Here is a 19,610-nt window from a genome sequence, read left to right on the forward strand (position 1 = left end):
GCCTAATTTCAATTCCTGAGGGATGCAGCAATCATATGTTTACAGAACACAATTGAGAAAAAACCTTTATATTTACTGTGGCTGATAAAAAACAAAATCCTGGTAGACAGTTTGGGTAGAAGGAAACCAGTTGTCAGTTAAAATATTGTCCCAGGAGATTATTTCCTTTCTGTCTTTCTAGTCACAGAATGTCTGCTGCTGGGTATAAATTATGGACAAAAGAACTCATTTGGAGAAATATTGACTCAGTCATACTTCATAGGTTTATTACTACCCTGAGAGAAATGAACCTTGTGAAATTAGAACTGCTGAACTACAACCAAGAGTCTTTCAGAGACAAACCTCAAGGGGAATGGAAGAGAAGGTTAGGGTGGGGGCAAGGGAAATCAAGAGTGCTTAAAGAGGAAAGAAAGGGGCCAAGGAGACAGGGATTTAGTGAGCAGACCAATGGATCTGACATCGAGCCAATGATTATAATGCTATTTTTATAATTCCACTCATCAAGCAGCTTTATTTTAGACATTCAAGTCTTCAGGGTAAGTGCTTCCATCAAAACTGCACATACAATGTGGTAAGAGCACATTTTCCCATAACCTTTATTAGATTCTCAGAAGGCTCCAGAAACTAAAAAAATTAAGACCACTATATGAAGGATGAAAGAAAGCTGCAAAACCTTTGATCCTCCTTCCATGGAGAAGTGGATTCTATTGCCCCTCCTCTTGAATCTGAACTGGACTCTGGCAACTTTCACCAATAGGGAGCATCAGGGATGATATGACTCTGGTTCCAGGCTCAGCCTATAGGAGGACAACCAGCTTCTGCAAGGGTGTTCTGGAGCCCCATGCTGCTATCCTGAGACTACTGGTAAATGAGAAACCCAAGCCACATGCAAAAGGTCCTGGAGGATGAGATGCTATGTGGAGAGAGAGAGGTCAAGGAGCACCAAGGCACCAGATATGTGAATGGAGAAGCCATCTTTGAGCTGGATCTTACAGGTCCCACTGCTCAGAAATGAATCATCCAGCCTGGCCCTTCCAGAAGTCCTGATCTCCCAGAGAAGATTTCTCACCTGACCAATATTGTCCAAAGCTTCCTTTGAGCTTTCTGGACCTGGCAGATTTTTACAGTCTACTCTTTCTTTTGTGGGTTCTTCAGAAATTCCTCCACTTCTGCTCTTCCCTTGATGTGGATCATGAACCTTCCTCTGTTCATGTTTCTGTAACCCCCTACAAATCCAGGAGCCCATCTCTAGCTCCTTCTGCAGGGCTCCCATATCCCCCCAGGCAGATCTAGGACAACTCTAAGCTGCACTTCTCATGAGCATGAAATAGAGATAGACATGAGAGAGAGAGAAATTTTCAAACCCATATTGCAACCCTCTTCTCCCCATAACTGAATTTCTTTGTTTACCTGGCTATGATGATTTAGGTATCAAATTAGATAATAATACAGTGCAATTCCATTCCAAAATGTGCACATTTATGCTCATCCAACCCAACTGCCTGCACTCTTTTACTTTCTCACTACAGAGAAAACATCCTAAAACACTTGAGGATGTTTTTTCTAGAAATAATATTTACTGTTATCAAAGGTTATCAGATAACACTTTTTAAAGATTTATTTATTTATTTATTTGAGAGAGAGAGATGGGGGAGCAGAGGGAGAGAGAAAATCTCAAGCAGACTCCCTGCTGAGCACAGAGCCTGAAGCAGGGCTCCATCTTAGGACCCTGAGATCATGACCTGAGCAGAAATCAAGAATCAGAGGCTTAACTGACTGAACCATCCAGGCACGCCCTCACAGGTTACCTGGTAACATTTTATCATCTGTAGTAGGTGGTATTGTGGGTCCCAGAGTTGACGTCAATGCAATATCACTCTTCCCAGTTGGCTATAAATGGTTTATCAATCATGGCTGTGGTATTTTCAAATCTTTCAATTTAGTGCATCATTTCAATGATACAAAGGTATAATGAAAGACATTTGCCAATCTCACCTTCCCTTACTACCAGTTCTCTAAAGAAAGTCTAGGGGAAAACAAAAAACAAAAAAACCTCTTTTCACTCCTTGATGATAGCACCAAGGAGGACTGATATTAAAAACTGTGCTCTATCTTTCTAATTCAAGTTTTGCTTTTTAAATTGTAGAAATAAAAGTAAAAACTACGTTCATTAGCAGTCATTTGGTGTTTTCTTATTTGTATCAAAGATGGCAATTTATTTTCATCACCTGAAACAGGACACCTGTATTAGCAGTTTGGAATTTCTTGTTTGCCTTTTTCATTTTTCACAGAACTGCTAACCAAACCTGTAATATTCCCCAAAGGCAAGTACTCATTGTTATCTAATTTCTTCTTCAAACTTTGTATTACTCTTCTTCATAAGGAAACTTGTAACTGGAATTTAAATAAAAACTTGGGAAAAAAAATAAACTTGTAAGAAACTTCCTCAAAGTGAAATGGCTATCTTTGTCAAAATACTTAGAATTTGAGGATTTTCATATCTCATTCCTTCATCTGATTTGATACTTTCACACTGCTACCCTAATTTAAAAATATAGTGATGAAAGAAAATATTATTTTGATGAAAGAAAATATTATTCCTTGTATATTCAACTCAAAAGGTGCTGATCTTCAAAATCTTTCTTCCAAACTCAAGCAACCAAAATCCTATTTATTTTCTTTTTAGTATAACATGGCAATCGAAGTGTCCAAATATATTGAAGTAGTTTGGTAAAATACAATACCACAACATGATGGAATACACATTTAAATTCTCTGTAGAAATCTGGAAAATGTTGATTTTTTTGTTAAATTAAAAAACAGAATACAAAATAGTATATGCATAATTATTGAAAGTTTAAAGATGGAAGAAAATTTAAGGTAATACACAAAAATAAAAAACAATTGTGTCAAATGATTTTGACAAGGGTACCAAGACAATTCAATGGGGAAAGAATAATCTTTTCCACAAATTATACTGGCACAACTGAATATCCACATGTAAGTGAATGAAAATGGATTCCTACCTCTCATCATACACAAAAATTAACTCAAAATGGATCACAGGTATAAAAGTAAGAGGCAAGTCTATAAAGCTCTTAAAAGAAAGCAGAGGAGTAAGTCTTTGTGACCTTGACTTACACAATGGTTTCTTGGTTTCTTAGGCAAAGCACAAGTGACAAGAGAAAAAAAAAAAAAGGCAAACTGGACTTCATCAGAATTTAAAACTTTATAAACAACCTAACCTTACACCTAAAGGATCTAGAAAAAGAAGCAAACAAAACCCAAAGCCAGAAGGAAAGAAATAATAAAGATCAGAGCAGAAATTGACAAAATAGAAATTTAAAAAAAATAACAGATCAATGAAACCAGGAGCTGGTTCTTTGAAAACATCAACAAAATTGATAAATCCTTAGCCAGACTTGTCAAAAAAAGAGAGGACTCAAATAAACAAAATCAGAAATGAAAGAGAAGAAATAACAACCGACACCACAGAAAGGATAATAATTATGAAAAATTCCAACAAACTGGACAACCTAGAATAAATGGATAAGTTTCTAGAAAAAAAATTGAATCAGGAAAAATTGAAAATTTGAACGGACCAATTATCAGCAATGAAATGGAATCAGTAATCAAAAACCCCCCCACAAACAAAAGTCCAGGACCAGATAACTTCACAGGTGAATTTTACCAAATATTTAAAGAAGAGTTAATACCTATTCTTCTCAAACTATTCCAAAAAATAGAAGAGGAAGGAACACTTCCAAATTTATTCTATGAGGACTACATTTACCCTGATACCAAAACTAGATAAGAACATTACAAAAAAAGAGAACTACAGGCCAATATCTCTGATGAACATAGATGCAAAAATCCCCAACAAAGTATTAGCAAGCCAAATCCAACAGTATATTTTAAAAAAAATTCACCATGATCAAGTGAGATTTATTCCTGGGATGCAAGAGTGGTTTAATATTCACAAATCAACTAATGTGATACATCACATCAGGAGAAAGAATAAAAGCTATATGATCACTTCAATAGATGCAGAAAAAGCACTGGACAAAGTACAACATCCATTCATGACAAAAACCCTCAACAAAGTAGGTTTAGAGGGAATATACCTCAACATAATAAAAGCCATATATGAAAAACCCACAGCTAACATCATACTCAATGGTGAAAAACTGAGAGCTTTTCCTCTAAGATAAAGAACAGGACAAGGATATCCACTCTCACCACTATTACTAAACATAGTACTGGAAGTCCTAGCCACAGCAATCAGACAACAAAAAGGAATAAAAGGCATCAAAATTAGTGAGAAAGAAGTAAAAGTTTCACTATTTACAGATGACATAATAACATATAGAGAAAACCCTAAGACTCCACCAAAAAATTACTAGAACTGATCAATGAATTCAGTAAGATCACAGGATACAAATCAACATACAGAAATCCATTGCATTTCTATACATTAATAATGAAGCTACAAGAAAGAGAAATTAAGAAAGCAATCCCATTTACAATTGCCCCCCAAATAATAAAATACCTGGAAATAAACTTAACCAAGGAGGTGAAAGAACTGTACTCTGAAAACTATAAAACACTGATGAAAAAAATTGAAGATGACACAAACAAATGGAAAGATATTCCATGCTCATGGATTGGAAGATCAAATATTTTTAAAATGTCCATATACCCAAAGCAGTCTACAGATTCAAGGCAATCCCTATCAAAATACCAATAGCATCTTTCACAGAACTAGAACAAATAATCCTAAAATTTGTATGAAACCACAAAAGACCCAAAATAGCCCAAACAATCTTGAAAAAGAAGAACAAAACTGGAAGTATCACAATTCCAGATTTCAATTTATACTACAAAGTTGTAGTAATCAAAACAGTATGGTTCTGGCACAAAAACAGACACATAGATCAATGGAACATGATAGAAAGCCAAGAAATAAACCCATGCTTATATGGTCAATTAATCTTCTACAAAAGAGGCAAGAATATGCAATGGGAAAAAGTCTCTTCTACAAAAGCTGCTGAGAAAACTGGACAGCTATATGCAAAAGAATAAACACAAAAATAAACTCAAAATGAATAAAGACCTAAATGTGAGACCTGAAACCATAAAAATCCTAGAAGAGAGCACAGCAATAAGTTCTCTGACATCAGCTGTAGCAACTTCTTTTCTAGTTATGACTCCTGAGGCAAGAGAAACAAAAGCAAAAATAAACAATTGGGACTACATCAAAATAAAAAGCTTCTGCACAACAAAGGAAGGCAGCTATGCCCACCACTGTACCACCAAAGCAGGCTGCACAACAAAGGAAACAACCAACAAAACTAAAAGACAACCTACTAAATGGGAGATGATATTTGCAAATGACATTGCCAATAAAGGGTTAGTATACAAAATATATAAAGAACTTACACAACTCAACACCAAAATAAAACAAATAATCCAATTAAAAAATGGGCAGAAGACATGAACAGACATTTCTCAAAGAAGACATACAGATGGCCAACAGACATGAAAAGATGTTCAACATCACTCATCATCAGGGAAACACAAATCAAAACCACAATGAGATACCACCTCACATCTGTCAGAATGGCTAAAATCAACAACACAAGAAACAATAGGTGTTGGTGAGGATGTGGAGAAAAAAGGAATCCTCTGATACTGTTGGTGGAAATGCAAACTGGTGCAGCCACTGTGGAAAACAGTATGGAGGTTCCTCAAAAAATTAAAAATAGAACTACCCGAAGATCCAGTAATGGCACTACCCAAGGAATAGGAAAACACTAGTTCAAAAGGATATATGCACCCCTATGTTTATTACAGCATTATTTATAATAGCCAAACTATGAAAGCAGCTCAAGTGTCCATCAATAGATGAATGAATAAAGAAGATGTGGTATATATATAAAATGGAATGTTATTCAGCCATAAAAAGAATGAAATCTTGCCATTTGCAACAATATGGGTGGAACTAAAGGAACTACAGAGTATAATGTTAAGTCAAATAAGTCAAAGAAAGACAAATACCATATGATCTCACTCATATGTGGAATTAAGAAACAAGACAAATGAACAAAAGAAAAAAGAGATAGACAAACCAAGAAATAGACTCTTAACTATAGAGAACAAACATGGTTATCAGAGGAGACGTGGGTGGGAGGGTGGAAATAGGTGAAGGGGATTAAGAGTATACTTGTCATGATGAGCACAGAATAATGTGTAGAATTGTTGAATCACTATATTGTACACCTGAAACTAATATAACATTGTGTATTAACTATGCTGAAATTAAAATAAAAAACTTAAAAACTAAAATAAAAAATAAAAAACAATATTTAAAAAAAATTAAGGCTTTTGTGCTACAAACAATAACACGAAAGTGAAAAGACACCCCACAGAATGAGAGAAAACATTTGCAAAATATTTCTTATAAGGGACTTATGTCCAGAAACTATAAAGAACACTTACAACTCAATAACAAAAAGATGAATAACCCAACTTAAAAATAGGCAAAGGATCTGAATAGAGCCTTTCCAAATGGCCAGCAGGCATATGAAAAAAATGCTCAACATCCCTAGTCATTAGGGAAATGCTAATGAAAACCCACTAGAATGGCTATAGTCAAAAAGACAAACAATAACAAGCGTACACAAAGATTAGAGAAATTGGAGCCCTCCTACTTTGCTGATGAATTGTAAGATGGTGCAGCCACTCTGGAAAACAATTTGACAGTTTCTCCACCTGTTAAACATGGAGCTTCCGGAGGGCCTTGATGGCTCTGTCGGTTAAGCCTCCGACTCTTAATTTCAGCTCAGGTCATGATTTCAGGGTTGTGAGATCAAGCCCCACTTCAGGCTCCACACTCGGCCCAGAGTCTGCTTGAGATTCTCTCCCTCTGCCCCTCCCCCTGCTCTCTCTCTCTCCCTTTCTCTAAAAATAGATAAATAAACCTTAAAAAAAAAAAAAAAGTACCATAGAGCTTCCCTAAGAACGAGTGATTCCCAAAAGAAATGAAAACATTCAGCCACACAAAAAAATTATACCTGGGTGGCTCAGTTGGTTAAGCGACTGCCTTTGGCTCAGGTCATGATCCTGGAGTCCCGGAATCGAGTCCCGCATCGGGCTCCCTGCTTGGCAGGGAGTCTGCTTCTCCCTCTGACCCTCCCCCCCTCATGCTCACTCTCTCTCATTCTCTCTCTCTCAAATAAATAAATAAAATCTTAAAAAAAAAAAAATTATACCTGAATGTTCACAACTGCATTGTTAATAGCAGCTAAAAAGTGAAAACAACCCAAATGCCCATCAACTTGTGATGGATAAATAAAATACTATACATCCATACAATGAAATATTATTCAGCAGTAGGAAGGAATGAGATAACTGATATATGCTACAATGTGATAAATCTTTGTATCATTCTGTTAAATGAAGGAAGCCAGTCACAAAAGACTACATATTTTATGTTCCATTTACGTGTAATGTTCAGAATACGAAAATCTATAGAGACAGAATGTGGATTAGCATTTGTCAAGGGCTGAGGGCATTGGGAGAAATTGGGAGTGACAGCTAATGACCAGAGGATTTCTTCCAGAGTTAATAAAATGCTCTAAAAAATCAGATTGTGATCATAGTTGACTAATGTGAGTATAGTATGATATATACTGTGAATACTAATATGCTATACTGTGAAAATATTAAAAACCTTTGAATTATACAATTTAAGTGGGTAAATTTTATGGTATATGAACTGTATCTCAGTAAAACTTTTTTAAGAAAAGGTGGTGGATAGTTGCTTTTTTGGAATGTTCTTTACAGTTTGCATATATTTTAAATACATAATTATTTGTGGAAATAAAAGCACACTGGTCACTAACATACTAAAATTCTATTGATTTATTAATTGCATAATAATAATGAGGAATTTTCTAACAATTTAAATTCATGAAAACAAAAATAAAAGAGAAGCTTAAGCCAGGTTTGAAAATAAATGTGACAAATTAAAGGAAAATAGAAGACAATAAAAATATGGGCTCAGAAAATGGGTCACTATTAAAATTCTTCTTGGTAAGACAGTTTAATTCATGCAAAATTAGAATGGGCTCATGAAAAGTGGCAGCAGAAAAAATGTAATGGCATTAAAGTGGCTGCATCAGAACATTCCATTCCCAGAGCTACATAGAACAAATCTGCTTTTGCCTTCATGACCCCCACAACTCTGACCATTGTTTTCTTGCTGCTCCTCAGTCTAGACTTCTTCAGTTTAAATATGCTATCATAATCATTTTTGAGAGGCAATAATTTTCTGACTACTCAATATTCTGATTTCCCATCTCTGTTTTATCAAAGACACTAGAAAACACCACGTCCAAATGTAGTCTGACCAGCACAGAATCCAGTGAGACTATAGTCTCTTTCGATCTAAATTAGCAAGTTGGCAAAATTGTGGCATGCATGTCACCATTCTCCTGTCTCATATCTGTGTCTATAACATTCCTTCTACAGGAAGCCTTCTAAATGGTTATCATCGGCATATGGAAAAGCACCCAACTACTGACTGTTCATTTGTATCTGGATATTCTACTAACAGTCAGCTGGCCAGGGTACAGGGCTGGGTTCAACCCCAGCATGAGACCCAAGGAAACAGAGAAGCTCTGGGCACCAGAAACCTGGTCACAGACTGGGTCCCTCATTTGAGCGACAGTATTGATGGGTCTGTGACACCTCACGTTATTACTCTTGAGCTCACATGCATAACACAGCAATTACCTAGAGAGCGGACAGAGAGCCCCTGACATCCCCTCTGAGTGACCTCTCAGAGGAGGAGTGACAGTGACAACAGAAGTGGCTGGTGGTCACTCTGAGCAGGTGGGTTGCAACCATCCAGACAGGGAGTATCAGATGTTGAGAAAAAAATGACAGCACTTCTATAGGAAATAATCTACATTGAATTAAAGCCACTGGAAACATCATATATGAACTTAATTAGCTCTGAACATGCTACTTAGAAGATTGATCCTAAACACAACAGTTTCAGTGTAATTAAATAAGCCACTGGAGAAGCATGGTCACATGACAAAGTCTGCATTTAGTACCTACACAGTAATTTTGCTTGATTCATTCAGCCAGAAGTCAAGTTGGAGTCTATCACCATTAACCTATTGGAGCTTTGGTCATTTTCCTTGTTTTTCCCTTTAGTTCTATGGTATCTTGTTTATATATCTGACTTTCCTCCCTTACACCTTTCTCTTTGGTGCTTCATGGCATGCTGCAGAGCCAGAAAGCTCCACATAGAAGTAAAATTAATAAAATCTCAGATCCCGAGGATTCCCAAAGCCTAACAACTGACTAAAGAAGGAGGTCAGGGTCAGGGGTAGGAAGGGAATTTCATCATGTCAAGCCCAGTGAGCCATAGCCTGTCCTAATTGAAATGTCCATGGGCCAGAGGCTCATGACCAGAGGCCGTGCTCCCATTATCAACCAATATAATAGGATCTTAGAGGTCAAATTTTTTTTTTCCTTTTCTCTTTTCTTTAAAGATTTATTTATTTATTTTGAAAGAAAGGGAGAGAGAAAGAGCATGAGGGGAGGGGCAGAGGCAGAGGGAGAGAGAGAATCTCAAGCAGGCTCCACACTCAGCATGCATGGAGCCCAACACAGGTCTCAATCTTACAACCCTGATATCATGACCTGAGCTGAAGAGATCATGACCTGGGCTGAAATCAAGAGTCAGATGCTTAACCAACTGAGCCACTCAGGTGTCCCTAGAGGTCAAATTTTCTAATGCCTACATTTTATAGATGAGAAGCTAAAGTCCAGGGAGACGTAAATGCTAGTTACATAGCTAGTTAGTGACAGAATTAGTACTAGAATCTGCTTTGGGCTTAACTCATAGTTATGGGTTAAACTATCTCTCCCCAAAAAAGACATGCTGAAGTTCCAGCCTGCCGATATCTCCAAATATGACCTTATTTGGAAATAGGGTGATGATAGATGTAATTAGTTGAGGTTATACTAGAATAAGGTTGGCCCCTAACCAGTAAAATTGGTGTCTTTACAAGAAGACAGCCATGTGAGGGGCACCTGGCTGGCTCAGTCAGTAGAGCATGCAACTCTTGATCTAAGGGTTCTAAGTTCAAGCCCCACATTGGGTGTACAGATTACTTAAAAATAATAAAATCTTTAAAAACTAAAAATAAAAATAAGGAAGGAAGGAAGGAAAGAAGGAAGGAAGTCAGCCATGTGAAGACACAGGGACATGAAGGGAGAATGCCCTGGGTGATGGAGGCAGGGACTGAAGGTACTAAGCTGCAAGTCAAGGAATGCCGAAGAGTGCTGGCAAACACCAGGAAGCTAGAAAGAGGCAAGAAAAGACTCTTTGAGGTTTCCAAGAGAGCCTGGTCCTACCAACACTTTGATTTCGGACTTCTAGCCTCCAGGACTGTGACACAACAAATTTCTGTTGTTTTAAGCCACCCAGTTTGTGATACTTTGTTACCACATCCCTGAGACACTGATACACACACCATCAGAAAAATGTCTGTTCCTACCACCTCACTGGTACTGAGCCCTGGGGATGATGAAGAGACTTACCAAGGGGCTCCTTCTGAGTAAAATGATCTTGTCATTAGGGTCACAGAAATTGCAGAAATACCACTCCACATGCCCAATTATTGTCCCCATAACTTCACACTCACTTCCAGACCCCAAAGTTCACAAGCCTACAAGTGCAAAAGGTATTTTTTTCTTTTTCCTTTGTGCTACATTTTAAGTCACATCAGGACCAGGGGAGTAGGAATCATTGTAGCACTTGATTTAAAAGATAAGGAAAATATTCTTGATGCCAAAACATCTCCCTTCCTATTCCATGATATTGTGTCATCAGACAGAAAGTCCTTTAAATTAAGCACTGAGCTTTCCAGAGTCTCCTCAAATACAAATCAACCTGAGAAAGGTCATACCCACAATCCCTGTGTGTAAATGAGTCCATCTGAATGCACACAACAGGGCAGCTGCAAATAGGGGCAGCGTGGTGCGGTGGGAAGAGCATAAGCCTCAGAGGTATCGAAATTCCAACTGGAATCATGGTTGTGTGTGTGCCCCTAGGAAAATCATTTTACTTCCCTGACTTTCATTACCCATAAATAGAGATGTTAATACCCATCTTGCTGGCTTCATGGAATGAGTATAGATAAAGTAAAAACATAGAGCTCATTTGGATATACATTATTATGGTTTCTTGATATTTTCATTATTCTTTTATTAAATCCCAGTCCTGGACAAAGATCTTGGTGGAAAATCTATGTCATTTCAGTTCTCCATCCTATACTGGAAGCATGAAACAAACAATAGGTACTCCCATTTGACTCTGGCTTTATCTGTCTTACTATAGTGTACATTCATGAGGCCACTGGAATAGGGACCAATACCTAACTAAATCCTTGGCATTAAGCACAGTGCTCAGTACGTAGTAAGCAGTCAAAAAATTTTGTTGCATGTTGAACATATGCTACACGATCAATTTCCTCAGGATTCACAATCAGCCATTTGAAATGGGCAAGCTAGGGGCACCTGGGTGGCTCAGTTGGTTAAGCAACTGACTCTTGGTTTCGGCTCAGGTCATGGACTCAGGGTCATGAGATCCAGCCCTGCATCAGACTCTGTCCTCAGCTGGGAGTCTGCTTGAGATTCTCTCTCCCTCTCCCTCTGCCCCTCCCCTCACTCACACTCTCTCCGTCTCTCTCTAAAATAAATAAATAAATATCTTTAAAATAAAATGAGCAAGTTAAAGATTTTTGATCTAACACTGATTACTTTGCTTTTGAGGAGCACCAGTACAAACTTTATCCAAGTTTACTTGGACTCAGTCCTAAAATAAGTTGTGTTGTACTAGAGCTTTCCAAAACTAATTGTTGTATTAATGATACTTTGCTTTAATCATATTTTAAAATAGGTCAAAGTCCTTTTCATACAGAAGACTAAGAACAGAATATTCACACTTTCTGGATTTTCTCTTGCCCCAAACTTGCATCTATAGACTTCCAAATACACATTTTCTTTCACAGAAAAGAATGGTCTCAATTTCTCAACTGACCCCAGTTTTTAAATCTGAAATCCTCAAGGAGGATGCAATGCACAAAAAAAATGTGATATTTGGCAACATAGAATGGAATCAAATTTTAATCCATGGGTTTTATTTCTCTTGATTCTCTATGGACCCATCATGCCCCTTTCCTTCTTGTCTCAATGTACAGTCTTAAGATGTGCATCATTCTCGGGGCACCTGGGTGGCTCAGTCGTTAAGCACCTGCCTTCGGCTCAGATCATGATCCCAGAGTCCTGGGATCGAGCCCCGCATCAGGCTCCCTGGAGGCTTCTCCCTCTCCCATTCCCCCTGCTTGTGTTCCCTCTCTCACTGTGTCTCTCTCCGTCAAATAAATAAATAAAATCTTTTTTTAAAAAAAAGATGTGCATCATTCTCTATATTCAACCTTATTGTATCTCATGTATGTCTGTTTCCTGAGTTAACACTCCCAACACCATTATTTGAGCCCTTTGACAAACAAAAAACCTTGCTGTGGAAGTGGTAGAGCATTCTTAATGTGGCTTTCAACAAGAGCAGTTTTTTAAACCCTATGACTTGACTGCCATCTAGAGAAGACTAGAGATACTGAAATTCACCAAATTTCATTCCTAGTCTTCTGTATCCAAAGAACTTTGGCTTATTTTAAAATCTTGATAGGTTCACTTTTCTCTAACCCTTTGGCAAAAAACCATAAGGAAAAGCATTTTAAGTAAGAAATAGAAAATATTTAAATGTTGTATTTTGGCTTGGGATGGTGCCATTAATCTGCTTTTTACAAAACAATATGCAGCAATTGTATTATTTCTAAAGAGAAATGATACTATTAGTGATAGCAATCTGCTTGTCTTTGAATTTATTTTATGGATTCCTTGTGAAAATATACATCAAGGTAATGTAATTATTATATCCGCATAATTGTAATGCTATAATTAAAACTGGGTGGTTGCTCTCATTAAATTTTCCAGATTGTTTGTGGCTTATTTTCTGCTGGTATGAGTTTTCATCTTAGAACAGATTTTAGAGCCTCTCTATGCTGTTCTTGTTATAGTAATACTGATATTACTAGACAAGAAATTTCTCCAGTTTTGTAAATTTTTTTTAGCAATTGTTTTGTGAAGTGGCTTCAATAAAACTTAAAGACACGGACAATTTAGAAATAATTTCTCTCAGAAAATCACCCCAAACTTTCCTCTGATTATATACAACAAATATACTGGTTTTCTGCAGGCTTCTACTACCAAGAAATCTAAAAGCATCAGTGGTGTTCATCATCTTTTACTACTACCAAGAAATCTAAAAGCATCAGTGGTGTTCATCATCTTTTACATCACCGTGGGAATTATCTGTTACTCAAATGCCAAAAGGTCAAAACTTGAGCTTATTGAAATTCTCAACCATTTTCAACAGGGTTTTTATTTGTCACAGTTTGCAAATAATGGTGATGAGAGTCTTAAATTCAGGAAACTAGAAAAACTGAAACATAGCAGGATGAATTACAATGAATGATGCACATCTTAAGGCTGTACATTGAGATAAGGAAAGGAACATGAAGACGTCACAGAGTATTAATTTAAAAACCACAGACTAAATTTTGGTCCCATCCTTTGTTGCCAGATATCACATTTTTTGTGTATTGCACCCTCTTTGGAGATTTCAGATTTCAGTACAAAGTTGAGCTTCTATAAAAGAGAATGCATGTTTTTGAAAGTCTATGGATGCAAATTGGGGACAAGACAAAATCCAGAAAGTCTGAATATTTCATTCCTAGTCTTCTGTATGCAAAGGACTTTGGCTTATTTTAAAATATGATTAAAGCAAAGTATCATTGATGCAACATTGCATTTGGAAAGCTCTAGTGCAATACGACTTACTTTAGTATTGTGTCCAGGCAAATATAAATGAAGGCTGGGTGCTGCTCCCAACAGGGGTCAGCCAACGTTTCTTGAAGGTTCAGGTAGCAAAAATTTTTACTTTCCCAAATATATGGTCACTACTAGTCAACTGCCATTGTAGCATGAGAACAGACACAGACAATCTGTCAACAAATGGGGGTAGCTGTGTTCCAATAAAACTCTACCTACAAAAACAGCAGCTGTAGTTTGCCAACCACTGCGTTAGCACAAAAATCTTCAATTTGCCCAATGGAAATGACTGTCAGATTGTGCATCTTAGGAATTATCAGTTACTCAAGTAGACAAGGAGTCAAAACAATGTAGAAGAACAACCACAGCTTATACCAGCTCCAATCTACTGGAAACTAGTCCTGGGTTGTTGTTATTTTCTTTTTCCATGCATCTGGCACATCTTCTAACTGTATCAAACTTAACATACTCTCAGGGAAAATAACTTAGATAGTGAAGAATTACACACACACACACACAAATACTCTTCTCAGATTAGTAATAGAAGCAGAAAGTGAAAGAACAAGTAAATTTGGAATAGACAAACATTTATGTATTAGATGTGTATCTCCAAGCCTGTTTTAGATCACTATTATTATCCTATGACTAACTCTATATTGAGCTATCAGACATGTTTTCATTTTAAAACTTAGCTTCTATCTCACAACTGGTATTCTCCCATAAGTCATCCCTATGAAAAGGACCACGGGAAAGAATCTTTCCCATAAAACGCTAAATACTGAAGTAACTGTACTGCACTAGGAATTTCCATAAAACCACTTGTCCTTGCACCTTAAGATCTGTTGATATTAGGTAGGACACATATGAAGAGTCAGTCTGTGGAGAGAATAGAAATCAAGCACAGTCTGAAAAGTTCTGCTTTAATCAAGTACAGACATTTTCCCAAGTTTTTTGGTCTGTTTTATCGTTTCAAGGACGATAAGAGAAAGTTTGATCTCCAGTTTGACAGATTATCAGTTTCATCTGATAGATGATCAGTTTCACTTCCTCCTCCCTGGAGGCCTACTATTGCAAGCGCCCATAATCATTTACTTGCATGGTACTTTTTCCTTTCTGCCTATTCATGGCCAGTGTAGTGTAGAGACAGAGCTCGGACTGTGAGGAGGACAGAGCTGAGTTGAAATCCCTGCTGTTATTTATACTGGCCTTGTGACCATGGGATGCTGCATCACTGCTCTGAGACTCCGTTTTCTCTCCATAAAATAAAGGTAATACTAATACTCTGTACTAATAAAGGTAATGGGTATATTGCAATATTGTCATTAAGATTAAATAAGAACATTTGTGAGGGATCTTGCCCAATGCTCACTAAATGTTAGTTTATCTCCTCTCCCCGCCGCCCCTTCTCTAGGACATAGACTGGTGAAGTCTGGAACTGATTTATACTATGTATCCTGCCTCCCGACATGTCTGCTGATGAATTGGACATCCAGGCAGTGTCTTATAAATGTTTCTTGAATAGCAGTGGATTCTCATATTTTGCTTTGTTATTGAAGATCTTACCATCTTAAACTACTATAAAGATAAACCAAAAGGTATTCTCTGAGATGTGAAAACAGGTTTTGTAAATTCAAAAGCAAAAGAACCCACTCATAATACTAGTGTGCTATACCAAAAGTAGGCACTCAAATACCTGCTGAAAATGATGATACACAAGTATGTGGACTGCATTAAAGAGATATAGTCATGAGATTTTGCTCTGCTCTTGCAGGAGACGATTTGACCCACAATATTATCAAACCTGTGGAATAACAAGGTGCTTTCTCATAAGGTTTTATTACCTACTGTTAACTTCTGGAATTCTCATCATGACTCATTGGTCAAATTTATACACCGCTTAACTGCTCAGGAAAGAATCTTTATGTTTATCCTTCCTGTCAAAACTGGTCTCACATTTTAATATCTTTTTAACCATACGGAGTACTACATGCTGAAAAGCTTATGAAAATGTCATTCAGGAAATCACCAAGATTACATGGACAAATTTGGAGTCATCCAGGCAAAGGAGTTTTGAACAGAAGAGAAAATTAAAGAATCATCTTTGGGGGATAAAAGTGGAAAGAGAATAGAACCTAGCAGTTATTTAAGGACAAGAGGAAAAGAAATAGAGCCAGAGTTATTGAGAATGTTTAAAAAAATCACTAGCTGTGGGGCACATGAACAGAGGAGCTAAGATGTCAATAAAAATAAAATGGGATTTGCAAAATACCAAAACGGTATATAAAAAGAAACCAATTAAATAGAATATTCTTTGTTTTTCTGTATCTATTCTGGCTCTAAGGGATAAGAGTTACAGATTTCCTTCTCTTTGCTTTTCTAGCTCTATAAGACATAGAAGAAGTAGTTATGCTGACTCAGAATTAAATTTTTATTAGTAACATTTAAAACTTGAATTTTTTCCATGAAACATAACTGCTGCCTAATCTGGCTATCATAGCATATATGATTTTCTAGAATATCCATATGACAGTAAAGCAAATTGTCACACAAGTGTTCTGATTATATTGATAGACTTACAGAATTTTTACAGCCCATGCTGTACAACATCCTTGATAAGTTATCTATCTAGCCATAAAAGTCAAAAGCTGTTTGCAAGAGTGATTTTACTTATCAATAATCAAATATCATTCAATCAGTTTTTAAGGATCAATATGCTCTTAGGGATATTTACATATACAGAAACAAAAAACATAATCTCCATTATAGCCTGGCAATAATTCTAACTATTCCCTACCTATCTATAAGTCATTGAATAGGTTATATCTGAACAGCTGTGAAATCCTGTCCTCTCCATCATTTTAAAACTGACTATACATTGTTTCTTTAACGAATCCCTCCTGGCTTGGACAATAACTAGATATCTAAAAGGAAGAGAGGGCCTAGGAAAGAGGAAACTATAGCTTTATCCACCAACAACTTTGCCTAGATATAGTGGTTTTTCCAGAGCAGTAAAATTCCATATATGCCAAAGACAGCCGTTCCATATTTGCTAATGGGACTAGATTCTTCAGAATAACTCTGATGTGTCGTCACCAGTTTTCATCTAAAATGATAACAGCCGACCCTTATGGAGTGTGTACTATGTGTCAGGCACTGTTGTAATATTTGCATGTCATGGGGCACCTGGGTGGCTCAGTCGGTTAAGCATTGGACTCTTGTTTTCAGCTCAGGTCATGGTCTCAGGGTCGTGAGATGGAGCCCCGCATAGTGTAAGGCTCCGTGCTCAGTGGGGTGTCTACTTGAGATTCTCTCTCTCCCTCTCCCTTTGCCATCCCCATCTAAAATAAATAAAATCTTAAAAATAAAATACTTTGCATGTCATTAAATCATCCAATCCTTGCAGCAACTTCATTACATAGATTATTACTACCCTCATTCTGCAGATGCAGCAAGCAAGACAGAATGGTTAAGTAGCTTACCCAAGGGCACACAACTGGTAACAGAGCCAGGTTCTGACCCAGGCAGTCCGACTCCAAAGTTACACTTGTAACACCATGCTCCCAGGCAGACTCCTGGGATGTCCAATACCATAGATTCTTAGAAACCAGTTTAGTATAAGCTACTCATTACTCTTTCAAACAAAACAAAACAAAACAAAAAAGAAACACCTCTTAACGAACAGCAAGTTAGCTAGATGGGACATCTTCCTAAGATAGTCCCATAAAGAAAGAACTGTGAGGGGATGGGAAGGGCAAGGCCTTTATCATTAACTCCCCAATAACACAGACACAGATCTTTTCCGAAGTCTGTGAATATTTTACCCTAGAGAAACATAACCAAACTTCCGTGTTTCTTTAAGTCAATCCATGATTCAGCATACTAGAGGATGTACCAAATCTCAGTGTCCTGAAAACATATAAAATAAATTATAAACACAAAAAGAGGAAAACCCCACCAACTGTGTAAGCAATACAAGAAACACTTTAGTTGAACAGGCCAGAGTTAACCAAAGTCAGGTTAGAGTTAACTCAAGTTGGTTAATCAACACCTGTAAAATTTTTTTAAAGAATCATTGATATAGAAGAGTAAATATCTATCTATCTATCTGCTCTTTTCAGCCAGGCATTTAACCAGTGTTGCATAAATTTTTCTCAACAAGTTCACCAAGGGTTTAAAGAAAGAACTCAGGCAGGATAATAGAATTTATTTCTAAATCTAGTCATTTTTGAAGAATTACATCTCACCTATAGGTTCTTTTTCAATTTATGCCCTCTTCTTATAACAGATAACATCTTTTTATAAAATAATTACAAGCAGTTTTCTGACAATAATGATCTTGAATGATCTTGAAACTCTAAATTATGGTTTTAGTCTTGTTCACAGCCATCTTTGGAGTGAACAATTCTGCATTATTATACAAGAAGGAAGAACAATTGCCCCACAGAAACCAAATAACACCATGCTGGCCCTGATTTTGGCTTGCTGTCAGATTAAACTCAATAGTAATGTAAAGAAAATCAATCGTTTGAGCAAAAAACTCTACTAGACTCCCTCTGCCTGCAGAATGAAGTCAAACTACTTATACCAGTCTTCATAGAGTACAATGATTCCTCTTTCACTTTTAATTCCCATCACTCTCTTCCTTGTTACCTTCATGCCAATCTAAGGAAACTATAATTTTCTACACTCACCCTGCTTTTTCTCATTTCCCTCCTTTTTTTCATGCTGTGCCTTCCATTTCAAATATTTTCCCTCAACTCTCTCTTCAAAGCTCAACTCAAATACAATTTCTTACACACACACGTTTCTCTTAGCTATTTGTATGTGTGGGGGTTACTTTTACATGTCAACTTGGCTAAGCCATGGTACCCAATTTTAGGTCACACACCAGTCTAGATGTTACTGTGAAGGTGTTTTTTAGTTGAGATTAACATCTAAATCAGTAGACTTTGAGTAAAGCAGACTACCTGCCATAATGTAGGTGGGTCTCGTCCATCGGTTGAAGCCTTAAAAGAAAAGACTGAGGTCTTCCAACTCAAGAGTACAACATCAGGTGCTCCTGGTCTCCAGCCTGCTGAACTGCCCTGCAGATTTCAGACCTGCCGGTCCCCATAATTATGTGAGCCAATTCCATAAATCGCCCTCTATCAATAAATAGATAGATATACATATACATCAAAAGAAATAGACCAGAAACACAAATATATATACACATACATATATGCACATAAATACAAATATGTATATACACACATGTGTATACACAAGAACATACACAGACATATATATCCTATTGGTTCTGTTTCTATAGAGAACTTTAATTAATACAGTATGATGTCTGATTTCCCTACTGGAAGGTAAGCCCCTCAAAAACTATCATCTTTCTATTCCTCAAAGAACAATGTTTTAAAAATTGACTGTGTTTAAAAAATATTAATTGAATGATTGGTCAATAAATGAATCAATATTTGGTCAATTCCACCTATGAAATAACTCAATTTAATTTTGTATTCTCTCTTTCCTTTGGCAGCACTGTAGTTCATACTCCTTCATCTACACTAGTTGAGATTCTTCATGGATGTCTCTGCTTCCAGACTTTCCAATCCTTGCCCAAATGTATCTTTCACATTGCCACT

Source organism: Leptonychotes weddellii, chromosome 2 (assembly GCF_054177405.1).
Source record: "Leptonychotes weddellii isolate Sample4059 chromosome 2, ASM5417740v2, whole genome shotgun sequence".
In the NCBI taxonomy this organism is placed as follows: domain Eukaryota; kingdom Metazoa; phylum Chordata; class Mammalia; order Carnivora; family Phocidae; genus Leptonychotes; species Leptonychotes weddellii.